The sequence below is a fragment of the Pinus tabuliformis genome, chromosome 8, assembly GCF_031772625.1.
Source record: "Pinus tabuliformis cultivar Carrire ecotype Pingquan chromosome 8, CPIR1, whole genome shotgun sequence".
In the NCBI taxonomy this organism is placed as follows: domain Eukaryota; kingdom Viridiplantae; phylum Streptophyta; class Pinopsida; order Pinales; family Pinaceae; genus Pinus; species Pinus tabuliformis.
The window spans coordinates 1,954,991,574-1,955,004,303 of record NC_142294.1 but is presented as its reverse complement, the minus strand read 5'-3'; positions in this window follow the sequence as shown (position 1 = coordinate 1,955,004,303).

The window sequence follows — 12,730 nt, the reverse complement described above, 5'->3', positions numbered from 1 at the left end:
CCAAGCAAGAAAACTAAGTGCATCAAAAAAAAGAATTTTGCATCAAGCTAGTCTAAACTCTGATCTATGAAAGTAAATGTTGAGAAATGCTACAAGGAAAGAAAGTGTGGAAGGAAATTTATTGCAAATATAAAAATGAGCATGGTGAAATAGATCTAAAGCAAAGCATTAACCTTTTAACAAACTACAACAGTAGAAATCCTATGGAGAAGGAAAATTTGTGTTTTTGTGGCAGCAAGAGGGTCTTGGCCTCAGTTCATGGTCCCAAGGGGAGGAAAGGAGGCCAAGGCTCTGTTGATGGCCTTTTTTTATCTTCTTTTTATCACTGTTCAACCTACTACAGAAAACTGAAATCGAAACAACCTCATAAATCACCAAAAGAAACCTATTCTTAACCAAGAAAGAAATTTATCTAACAACAACTAATTCATAAACTGAAATGAAACATAAAAGTACAGGAAAAGAGGAGCGTGGATGCTTGGATCGGGCCCTAACCCAAAAGCTTCAGCCCTCTGAGAAAACTCAGTGCTAGCTCAAAAAGGATCTCATCTTTATTATCAAAATAATAATAGGATTACATGAAACTATCAACAAAAGTAAGCTCGAAGTTGAGCAGAGCAAAGTTGCAACAGAAATTCGAAAATTTGACCAACTTCCTAATGAGGCTCTAGGCCTCTCTACTTATACAACTGAAGCTCCCAACAGCTTCCTTAAAATCAGGGAAGCTTGGCTCCCAAAACTTGAGATAAACAGAAGTTATCCTCCACTTGCTCGGCTGCCTCCTAGTACATTGATTTCATTGTTTGTGCTCTGAGCTGCATGAAGGAGAATTCAAAGTGGGGAGTCATAATGAGGGGGATACCCTCCTATAAACCCTCTCCTTTGTCCATTTCGAATTATTGCTGCCAATTGTCCATTAAATCTTTTACTTTGTCTTCAAAATTCAACAAAAATCTGCATTAAACACATATTAGACTCCATGGAATCATAACCAACCCAACTCACTCCATAAGCATAAATATAATCAAAAAACATGCAATAAGCTAAGAGAATGGTTGATTAAACTAAGTTAGGAGGCAAAATGAGCCAATATAATTACCCATTTATGGGGCTCATCAACTGCTTCAAATACAGATATGGCTTAATTGCCACCAACAATAATAATAATGAAAACTATTTTCATGAACCATTTAAATAATACATATTTTGAATTGGAAGTTTATAATTATTAATATTGTATATTGATTTTTCGCTAAAATTTTGAGTCATACTATAGAAATAACTCGAAATTTGTGGTTGCTAATGAATTCAAAATGAAATCAATAGAAACAAATTTATTCTAATAAATTATACGGAAGAAAAACATACAATTGAATCACATGTAATCATTCAATCACAATGAACATAGTTTTTTTTTACTGGGGAACCCAACTGGGAGAAAACACTCATCTGTTTGTACTATATCATATGAGAACAATGATCTATTACAATGATAATGTCAATTCTTAAATCTCAACCTGCATTGCAATATTGATCGCCTCTTGTGTCTTCTATGGCCAATACTTTCCAAAATAGGCCTCCTACTTCGTCCTATTTCCTTGTGCAATTCATGCTCCTAAAGAATGGGGAAGCTCTTATTTCCTTACACAAATCCCAAGAGAAATGGCTCACATGCTACATGCAAACTCTGTACACTCACTAATAAACAATAATGATTACAATTATGCCTTTTTCCTCCTCTTCACTAGGAAATTCAAATTGCATGCATGACTAGGGATACTTTTAGTAAATTGACTAGTTAACTAAGAGTTAGTTGAGTTTACAACAGCTACAACTACTCAACTGAACTCATACTTACTCTATTCTAGACTAGAGCTAAGATAACTGACTTTCACTAAAGATAACACCTCTAGATAGCTAGATCTTAGTCACCAACTTGCACACAACTCTACTTCTAGCCCATAAACTCGAATCGATTGACTTAATTGAGTGATTTGTCCATGTCATTCCTGCTAACTTCTTGCCAACTCATTCTGCTCAAGTGGAAATTCTTATTTCTCCATTTCACTAAGGCACAAGTCAAATGAAGCCTTTTCTTACTACATTTTAACTCTCCCTCTTAGAAAGAAGAGGGTTCTAAACAATCCCAATCCTACTCCCATGGAACTTGAATCTGTATCTTGACAAAGCCTTTGTTAAATTTTTGCATCCTGCTCCTCTGTAGGAATGTATTGTAGCATGACAAGCCTCATCTGCACACAATAACCCGAGTGATGGTCCCTGATGTCTATATGCTTGGACCTATCATGAAACTTTGGATTTTCAGATAGTTTTATACAACTCTAATTGTCACATTGGATAAATGTAGGCTCCATCCCCTGACTGAAGAGACTAACCAAGATATTCCTCATCCAAATAACCTCGCAATCTACTTGACTAGCAGTCATTTACTCGACCTCTGTTGAGTTGTGTGCTATAGATCTATGTTTCCTGTTGTACCAAGAAACTATTGTTAACCCAACACTGAACTTCTCCCGATGTGCTCTTCCTATCTGAGGGACTCACCACCCAATCTACATCTATGAGGCCCTGGATCTTCACCCCATTAGTTTGTCTATACTATAAACCAAATTTTGTTGTGCCTCTAAGGTATCTAAGAACATGTTTTGCTACTTTCCAGTGAAGCTTGGTAGGCTCCACCATGAACTCACAAATCTGATTAACTACAAAACAAATATTGGGCCTTGTGTTCACCAAGTACATCAAGGAACCCACCAACTGTCTGTAGATAGTTCCATCTACTACCTCCCCTGTAGAAGCATCATCTTTCCTCCAGTTAGTACCTAGAGGAATGTCCATGGATTTTCAATCTTGCATATGGAATCTCTGAATGATTTCAAAGGTGTATTTCCCCTTTCCAACAAATATCTCATCTTGAACTCTCTTGCAAGGTCCTCCTTGTAATACTGGATCAACTTGTCATCTCCTGTCAATATCAAATCATCCACATAAAGGATTAAGATGAGAAGACTTCCATCTACCATAATGTAGTAGAGATTGACATCTGCTTCACTCTTAGTGAAGCCAAATCCACTGAGATAAGAACCTATATGAGTGTACAAGCACGAGGTGCCTGCTTGAGGCCATAAAGGGCTCTCTTGAGCCTACACACATGTGTCTTCTTGCTAAAGGTCTCAAAGCCATCAAGTTTCTTAATGTAGATCTCTTCCTTAACCACTCCATTGATGAAGGAAGTCTTAACATCCATTTGGTGGATCCTCCACCCAAACTATGTTGCCAATGCAAGTATGGTCTTGATAGATGAGTATTTTTCCACAAGGGAAAATATCTCCTGACAATCAATCCTATCCACCTATGAGAAGCCTTTGGCCACAAATCTGGCCTTGTACTTCTCAGCACTACGACCAGCTGCATGTTTCACCTTATACACCCGCCTATAGCCAATAACATATTCCCCTCAGGTTTAGGCACAACCTCCCAAGAATCACTCTTTATGATGGAGTCATACTCCTCCATCATGGCATCTAGTCACACCTACTGGGAAACAACCTATTCAAAAGAATATGGCTCAGAATCAATCAACTCTGACATGAGTGTCATATATCTAGTATATTTTTCTAATAATCTCCTTTATTTGTGTAAGCAGCTAAGAGCTCCAACCTGATGTTAATCTTCCTGCACCAATTTTTCAACCATCATGGTCCTCTTCCTTCGTTCTCTAGAAGGATCTATGTGAGTATGTGCCTCCACTCGGTCTACTCTCTGCTCCTCCACATTTGGCTTCTCCACATCATCCTCCAAGAATGTCCTCTTGCCTTTGATAATTTATGACTCTATGTATCTGACTAGGGCTCCTCCTTTAGAGCTAGAAGCTTCTCCTTTGGTGGTATGGTCAACTCTCACTCTAGAGAACTCCTCATGGATTTCTCCTCATCAAGTCTCACATCCCTCCTCATCACAAGCATCCTGAGTGAGGGAATGTACACCCAGTGAATATGTTGTGCCTTTGTGTTTCCTACAAAGATCCTCCTCTATGTAGTGGGCTCCAACTTTTTCTTGCTATCTTTGGAGACATGACAATAGACTATGGATCCAAAAATGTGAAAGTCGGGAGCATCTAGATTTCTCCCAGTGAAATCCTCTTCAGGTGTAATCATTCCAAGAATTTTGTGAGGAATCCTATTTTGCAAGTAAACAGTTGTATTGCAACCTTCTTCCCATAGGGATAGTGCCAATCCCTAGTCATACAACATTACTCTAGAAGCTCCTAAAATAATTCTACTTTTCCTCTCCGCAACCCCATTTTGTTGTGGGTTGTGGGGTTCAATGAACTCCCTTATAATACCCTCCTTGGCACATAATTATTTGAAGGCATTAGATACATACTCTCCTCCATTACCACTTCTCAGGGATTTAATTTTCTTTCTAATATCTTTTTCAAGTAAGGCTTTAAATTCAACAAACTTTGAATAAAACTCATCTTTCTTCTTCGTGAAATAGATCCAACATTTGAGGGAAAAATCATCAATGAATATCACATAATACATGTGCTTTGCAGTTGAGACTGTTGAAAATAGTCCACACATAGCTGAGTGAACTCGCTCCAAGATGGTTGCAACACTACTATATTGGCCCTGGAAGGAGGATTTCACATATTTTCTAAGAGTGCATCCCTTGCAAACATCAGGTTGATCAAGGGTGCATTTTGGAAGTCTAGTGGTAATTTGTTGCATTATTTTCAAAGCTTCATGGTGTAGGTGACCCATGCGCATATGCCAAAGATCTCCAACATCTCAACCCTAAACGTGTTTTTCCTTGCCACTCAATGTAATGCATGCATAAACCTCCAACCATTATAGATTTTTAATCCTAACACCAATTTTTTTTACTTGACTAGTAGCAACATGCTTTAGATAAGCCTTCCCTTTAGTGCACACCACATCATATCCTTTGTCTTCAAGTACAACCACCAAAACTATATTTTTCTTCAGACCGGGCACATACAAGAAGATGGGAGCTTGCATCCCTCTTAAAAGTGACAGTGCCAATCCCTTTGGTACTATACCTTTCATCATCTCCAATCTCTATGTGTAATTATAGATCCTTCTCCTCTAAGCTATTGAAGAACCCCTTATTTCCTTCCATATGAAATGAAGCACTAGAGTCTAAGTGATGCAAGAGCATCCAACACCCTTAGTCAAAAGGAGGAATCTAAAGCGGAGTGAAGAGGAGTACGTGGACCGGGGAGAAAAATAGGGAAAAATCTGTTTTAAAACAGATTTTAATTGATGGAAGCAATAAGTCTCTAGCAGACTTTATCTACCACATATGTATGCATGTAGCAAGCTTTAAGGGCTTTTATTGGAGGAAATCATGGAGAGGTCTGATCGGATCCTTTTAGTGATCCAATCTAGTGTTTCCTTATATATATGTTGATGAACTTGCATGCTCAAGATATATCGTGAGATAGATACAATGTAGTGGAGAGGAGAGTTTGTCCTAAGGCTGAAATGCCTTAGCTTATAACCATTCTATATATAATAGTAAATTATGTGTTTTAGTGTTGATTGTGTGCCTGCATGTATTTCATACATATATATGTGTTAATGGCTTGAAATCCAACGTTTATAAGTGTGCTCAAATGTTGCAGGTTGATCGACCATCGATCACTAAATGGATCGATGGCAATCCAGAGATACTAAATGGAAGTTATGCGTGTTTTTGGTAGACTGTGTTTTAACATAGAATCCTTCAATGGCTATTAAAATTAAGTTAAGGAGGAAGCGGCGAGAATGCATAGGAACTGTTAGATCTGGAAGATAAATGGCCCAGATGGAATTGTAGAGGAGCAAAGCGAAATATCGCATTAGCATATTTTTTACAAAGGAATGGACCTTCGAAACGGCGTGATCGTTATCTCATGATTAAGTGTGGACCGTCGGATTGAGATTAGGATCGATGGTCCAGATCTAATCGCTAATTGCATATCAGAGTAGTCAAGGGACAAGTGATAGCAGATAGTGGTATGCCAATTGCGATGGGCCGATACTCTGATAGCCAATTAAGCGATATGGCAATACGCCGATTAGCGATAGGAGCGATCGCTGATCGGAGATTGGAGGTTTCAAAGATCGAAGCGCTGTTAGAAGTATTGAAGGACCTAAACTCGATGATATTTATAGAGGCGAGCTTATAGTATTTGAGATCCGGCCAAGGGTTCCAACAGGGTTTTTCTTTTTAATTCCCTCGTTCCTGTGTATTTCCGATGGTTGTATGGCCACAAGGTTTTAATGCTAAAATCATATTTGAATGCTCCTGATAGTGTAAAAACCCTCCGATAAGTGTTGTGGTCCATGATTTAAAAGGCTTAGAGCCTAAAGAACGCTTCCAATAGGCTTTGTGGGCCATAACCCATACCTGGCAACCATACTTATTGGGGTAGTGTTTCCAAATCCGCACAAACCATCAAAGCCTTAAATATTTTTTGGAGCAACGCCTATCCTCGCCACAACAAAATAAATGGCTAGCCAAAATGTTGGGATATGATTATGAGATAATTTACAAGAAAGGTCAATAAAATGTCATAGCGGATGCTCTCTCACGCCAATTTGAGGAGGAAAGCACCCTGCTAGCAATCTCTCTTCCCATTCCAGAGTGGATTGAAGAGGCTCACAAGGACTGGTTTTCACATCCTTTGCTCCCCCAACTCATTAATAAATTGCAAGCAGATCCAAATTCCACAGCGAGCTACTCTTGATAGGATGAGATTCTTCGCTACAAGGACAAAGTAGTGATATCACCAACATCCACCCTTAAAAGTTGCATTTTGGCAGAGCTGCACTCATCTCCCACTGCAGGCCATTCAGGCTTTTAGAAGACTTATGCTCGCACTCGACGTTCATTCTTTTGGACAGGAATGAAAAAGGACATTCTTACTTTTGTAGCTGAGTTTGATGTGTGTTAGCACCACAAAGGAGAAACAGTCAAATCCTCATGCACATTATAGCCATTTCCCATCCCTGCCTCAATATGGACGGAGGTTTCTATGGATTTCATGATGGGTATTCTGAAGTCAGGCAACAAGTCAATCATCATGGTGGTTGTGAACAAACTTTCTAAGTATGCTCATTTTTGTGCCCTACCCCACCCTTTTACACCAACTTTGGTGGCTCAATCTTTCATGGACCAGATCTTCAAATTGCATGGCATGCCCGCTTCCATTATATTTGATCGTGACCCGATCTTCACCAATAACTTTGGTAGGAACTCTTCAGGATACAAGGTACCCAACTACAACTCAGTAATTCCTATCATCCCCAAACCGATGGTCAAACTGAAGTAGTCAACAAATGTCTGAAGACCTACCTTAGGTGTTTCACTTCAGAAAAGCAACATCTATGGGTACAGTGGTTACCTCTAGCTGAATGGTGGTATAATACTAACTATCATGCCTCCACCAAAATGACTCCATATGAAGCAGTTTATGGTCAACTCCCTCCTTCACCTACTTATTATATCTAGGGATGCTCGAAGGTACAAGCAATGGATCAACTCCTACATAACCATGCAACCATGCTAGCCCACCTCAAAGAGAATCTCCATCAAGCTCAAAATCGCATGAATCAACAGGCAGACAAACATTGTTCAGAGCGCAAATTTCAAGAATGGGATCAGGTATTCTTAAGGCTGCAAACATCACTCAAAGACAAGGGTTGTCAGAAATTATCTCCAAAATTCTACGGACCGTATCAAATACTTCAACGCATCAGAGAAGTAGCCTACAAGCTAGCCTTGCCACCAACTGCAAAAATCCATCCCGTCTTCCATGTCTCATGCCTCAAGAAAGTGGTTGGGAACCATTGCAGAATTCAAACCAGTCTACAGAATTAGATGAAGAAGGTTCAATCTAGATCCAACCTGAATAGGTTCTTGACATGCGAGAACGGCACCTACACAGCCGCATGATCAAGGAAGTCCTCGTCAAGTGGAAAGACACCTCTCCAGAAGATGCGACCTGGGAACCAGCCACTGTTCTTCAGCAGTTTCTGCAGCTTCAACCTTGAGGACAAGGCTATTTTTATGGGGGAGGGCATGTTAGGGTCCAACCATAACCCCCTTATTTATGTAATAGGGTCGAGTCATAGTTATAGTTAGTTAAAGAGTCAATAAAGCCCATATTAATAATTGTAAGTGATTGACCCGCATTTAAAGAAGGGACCACAGTTAGTTGCAAGTGGGCCATGGTATTAATAAGAACCATGGCACTGACCCATGGTATTGCATGTATGAATCCTATATAAAGGATAGAGACTCCCCTTGAGGAGCATCATGTCTTATTTTGTAATTGAGTCAGCTCTATTGGAGGTTGCCCCCTCGAAGAGGCAAGTGAACATTGCTTTCCTTTCTAAGTAATAAAACACATGCTGTTATTTCTTATTGTTATGTGTTCTGGATATATTTCTTCACATATTTGGTATTCTGGTATCTTCTTGTAGGTCAAGAGCATAACAATATAACCTACAGTGATGTATATCACTCTTATAATAACTCTTGTATACAAATATTTAAAATAATGTGATTTTTCATAAAATTATCCAAATGAGTAAATATATGCACATGCATTTGATTCATTCCATTAACAAACTTTCATAGTTCACTTAAATATGTTTATTAAATATTTACTTACTTGACACATATATAATTTATTAAATGTTTAATCACTATTTGAAAAATGAATTAAACACAAAAAAAAACACTAATATAATAGTAATAATGTGCAAATATATATGACAACCCATATATATAATAATACTAAAAAATAAATCAATACCTCTAATACTACATGCTTTTATAGAAAGTATTTCTATATCATTAAAGATCACATGATATCCTATTCCTAACCCATATTATGGTATTCTTATTTAGATTATTTGTGGATATGGAATTTGTGAATATTTCACAATTTCTATTATTAAACTAACCCACTAAGTGTAGGTTTTAACCTTGTACAAAAATTATTTGCAAAAAGATTCTTAAAACATAAAAATATACAATGGAAAGAACATAAATTAATATACACAGATATTTTCTCGTCAAACGCGAACCGAGAAAAATATATTGTTTTTTCATTATATATATTTCAATGTTACAGTACATTATATACATGTTGAAACATTCATAAACTTCATTCCATTAACCCTGGATTAGAACATAACCATAGCTCTCTCAACCTGATCTACAAAATACCATGGGCAAAAACCATCATGCCCAAAACCATGTGTAAAACCATAGGTAGGTTTGGCCACCATCATTGGGTTTGCTCAACCATTATTGGGAGATACAAGGGATCAGTGTAGTTCTCAAAATTCAGAATGTTCAAAAGTGCTCGAAACCTATACCATTGCGTAGATCTCGGAAATTTGAATCCAATGCAACTTGAATCATTCAAAACCGATATCATTTGCTCGTGATATCGAGTTCTAATCGAATTCCTAATCATGAAAAATTTTAAAGTTGGGTTGTAGGTATGCCTAGTTAGCAGTCTATATGCTAACTAGGCATGTGACTGGCCAAGGTGATTGTATTTTTATTGGCCAATGGTTTGTTGACAAGTGTCTCCTTTTTATTGGTTCGTGGATGGTGCAATTCTATTGGTTTATGGCTTGTTGAAGTGGTTAAATCAGAAGAGGCCACATGGGCCAATGGGTGGCCACCATGTCACCTCTCAACGTTGGTGCAAAATTTGTTATAGGCTAGACGGGGCCTAACGGGATTCGAACTAGCCACCTTCAACCGAGTAGTAAGACCATCCACCAATGCACCATCGCATATGTGACTTAATAAAATATGGACTCGACATACATTTGAATGGAGCGCATTTTAAATTGGAGTTAAGGGTCAGGGTTAAACCCCAGCCCTAGTCCCCACACCCCGAGAACTAAGCGGTGGGACCCTAGGCTATGACTTAGCCCTAGCCCTTAGCCATGGTCACTGCCCACATACCCCAACACAATGGCACTGCAGCTAAACCGAATGGAACTGGGCAGAATTTTGAGTGGGGTCTAGCCCCAGGTCAAATAAACTCTTCAAATAACCATATGAGGAGTCGGGAGGGAGGCCAGTGCCTAGGCACTTGCAGCGGATGCCAGCCCTAGGACCTATGGCCCGCAATATGACTAGTCCTTTGACAGTTGGTGCGCACCCACAATATTTGGCACCCATTGCGATCATATGCACATTAATGAGACCATACGCTAGGTGTTGGGGGCTCTGCCGACGACTGCGGGCGGTTAGCCCCAGCCCCTGAGAACTTGGCACCCACATGACCCAGTTTTTCGGAAAGTGGGGGATAATGGACAATTTAACTATTCAAAAATTTCTCTCTTCAAGCGGGACTGTAGGCCAGGGTTGCACACCGGTTCTAGGTTTGGGGCATTCAAGTTAGGTTTGGATCAAATTGGATGATGGTTAGCTATGGAAATTGGGAAAAACTTGTGACATGCATAACCTTCTTAGTTTTTGGCCAAATGAGGTCTAAAAAGAACTTAGATGGGGGGTTTTGACAGCTTCGGATCCATTAGAGACATCATTTTTCATTTCGAATATTTTAAAGGCATGTAAGCACAAAGTTGAGCACTTAATGAAAGAGGCCATGCATTGGAAGCTGGACTAGGAGAGGGGTGAACTCCTTTATCATGTTTGGTGTCATGTGTTTATGATATGGTATTTTGTCTCTATTTTGCGTTGCTAACTAAGTTTAAAAGATCATTACCTTATGTGTTTTGTAACTTGATCCATTACCTAAAACACATAAAATATTCACTTGTGATTTGTATATCACCTTCAAGTTTTCATTAATAGATCATTTTGGTATGAGACCATCAGGTTATTGTGAAGGTTTTATTTTGTTTGCAAGTGTTTTTTTGATGATTACAAGGTTGAAGCTTAAAAGAGGATAATGAGAACTTGCAGAGCCAAAATATCAATTTTTTCCAAGGAGAAAAAACACACCTCAAGCTTCAATAGCTATGGCACCTGAAGAAGGTCCTGAAGGGATGTCTGAAGATGAAATAAATTTCAGAAATTTTTTCTTTGAGATGTCTGAAATGGTAAAGGTTCTTTATAAAGAGGGGAATTCAAGGTTGTATGGAGAGAGCTCAAAACCTTCAAAAGGAGATGGAGGAAAAGGAGACAAGCCTCCAAGAGGGAATGGAGGAAAAGGTGACAAACCACCACCTTCACTACCATCCTCATTCTCATCTTCTCCTACTTCTTCTACACTTTCACAACCACCTCCAAATTCTCCAAAGGGTCATGGTAAAACTCCTTTGCTTAAGCTTGATATTAAGTTTGAATTGCCTATGTATGATGGAGAGGTAGATGCTGAGAAAATACATAATTGGATTCGTCAAATTGAAGTGTATTAAAAGATACAAAGAATCAATAATGATGAGACCAAAATTCAACTTGCTTCTCTTATATTGGAAAGTGAAACACTTATTTGGTGGGAAGCCAAAACTCAAGAGGACATGAAGAAACATGGTAAAGTTTAATCCTCTTGGAATGATTTTGTTGTTGCAATAAGAAGGCAGTTTTATCCATTAACATACATGCAAAAATCTATCATGGATTGGCAAAACTTTAGGCAAGCTAAGGGGAAAAATGTGCAAGGCTATACTCAAGAATTTAGGAAAAGGGCTTTGGATTTAGGTATAGATTTGTATTCTCAAGACACTTCTCTCAAATATATTGGATGATTAAATAGTTACCTGAGACACACCATTCCCATGTTTAACCCTACAAAACTAGACGAAGTTTGTGTACAAGCAACTCATTTAGAAGCAAGAGGGGAAAATGTTTATGAAGAAACTAGTGAGAATTCATTCAAGTATGGAGAAAAAGGAAAAGGGAAGTTTAAAGGCAAGGATAAAAATAATTCTTCAGTCAAGAAAGAAGGAGAAAAAAATCACATGTAACCATCATTCTAAAGAAGGCCATGATGAAGACCACTGTTGGAAGCTTCATCCTGACATGAGTGTCAAAATGTTTAATAACAAGGAGAAAGAAAAGATTGTTGCAACTACACAACAAGATCTAGGATCTGATTTTGAAGATGAAACAAAAATCATAGTCATGGGATTGAAAGGTAAGGATTCAATTGCAAGTACTAGTTCTTCTAACACACCCATTGAAACTCAAAACGAAAGAGAAAGAATAGAGATGTTCCATATTAGAATCATCACAAAATATAATAAGGTAGATTTGATAATGGCTCACAAGCAAACTTCATTTCATAAGACATTGTCAAGAAACTAAATTTGGAAACCATCCCTCATCCTAAACCTTATCCTTTGGGTTGGGTATGTGACAATGCAAAGTTGCAAGTGACAAGAAAATGCATACTGAGAATTGCCATCACTGCAAAGTTTATTGATGAGGTAGAACTTGATGTGGTACCACTTGAGATTTGTGGTATTGTTTTAGGAAGCTCATACTTATATGACAAGAAAGCCATTGTTCATCGCCATGAGAATGAGTATCACTTGTTTAAATATGGGATTGAGTACATTGTTAGAGCACATAGCAAGAAGTTGAATTTACCTCTTGTGAAAGTTGGACAAATGAATAGGTTTGTAAATGCTAGTCAGAATTTTATATTGTTGATGATTAAACATAAAGATGTTGATGAATCTGAAGCCTTACAAGGATG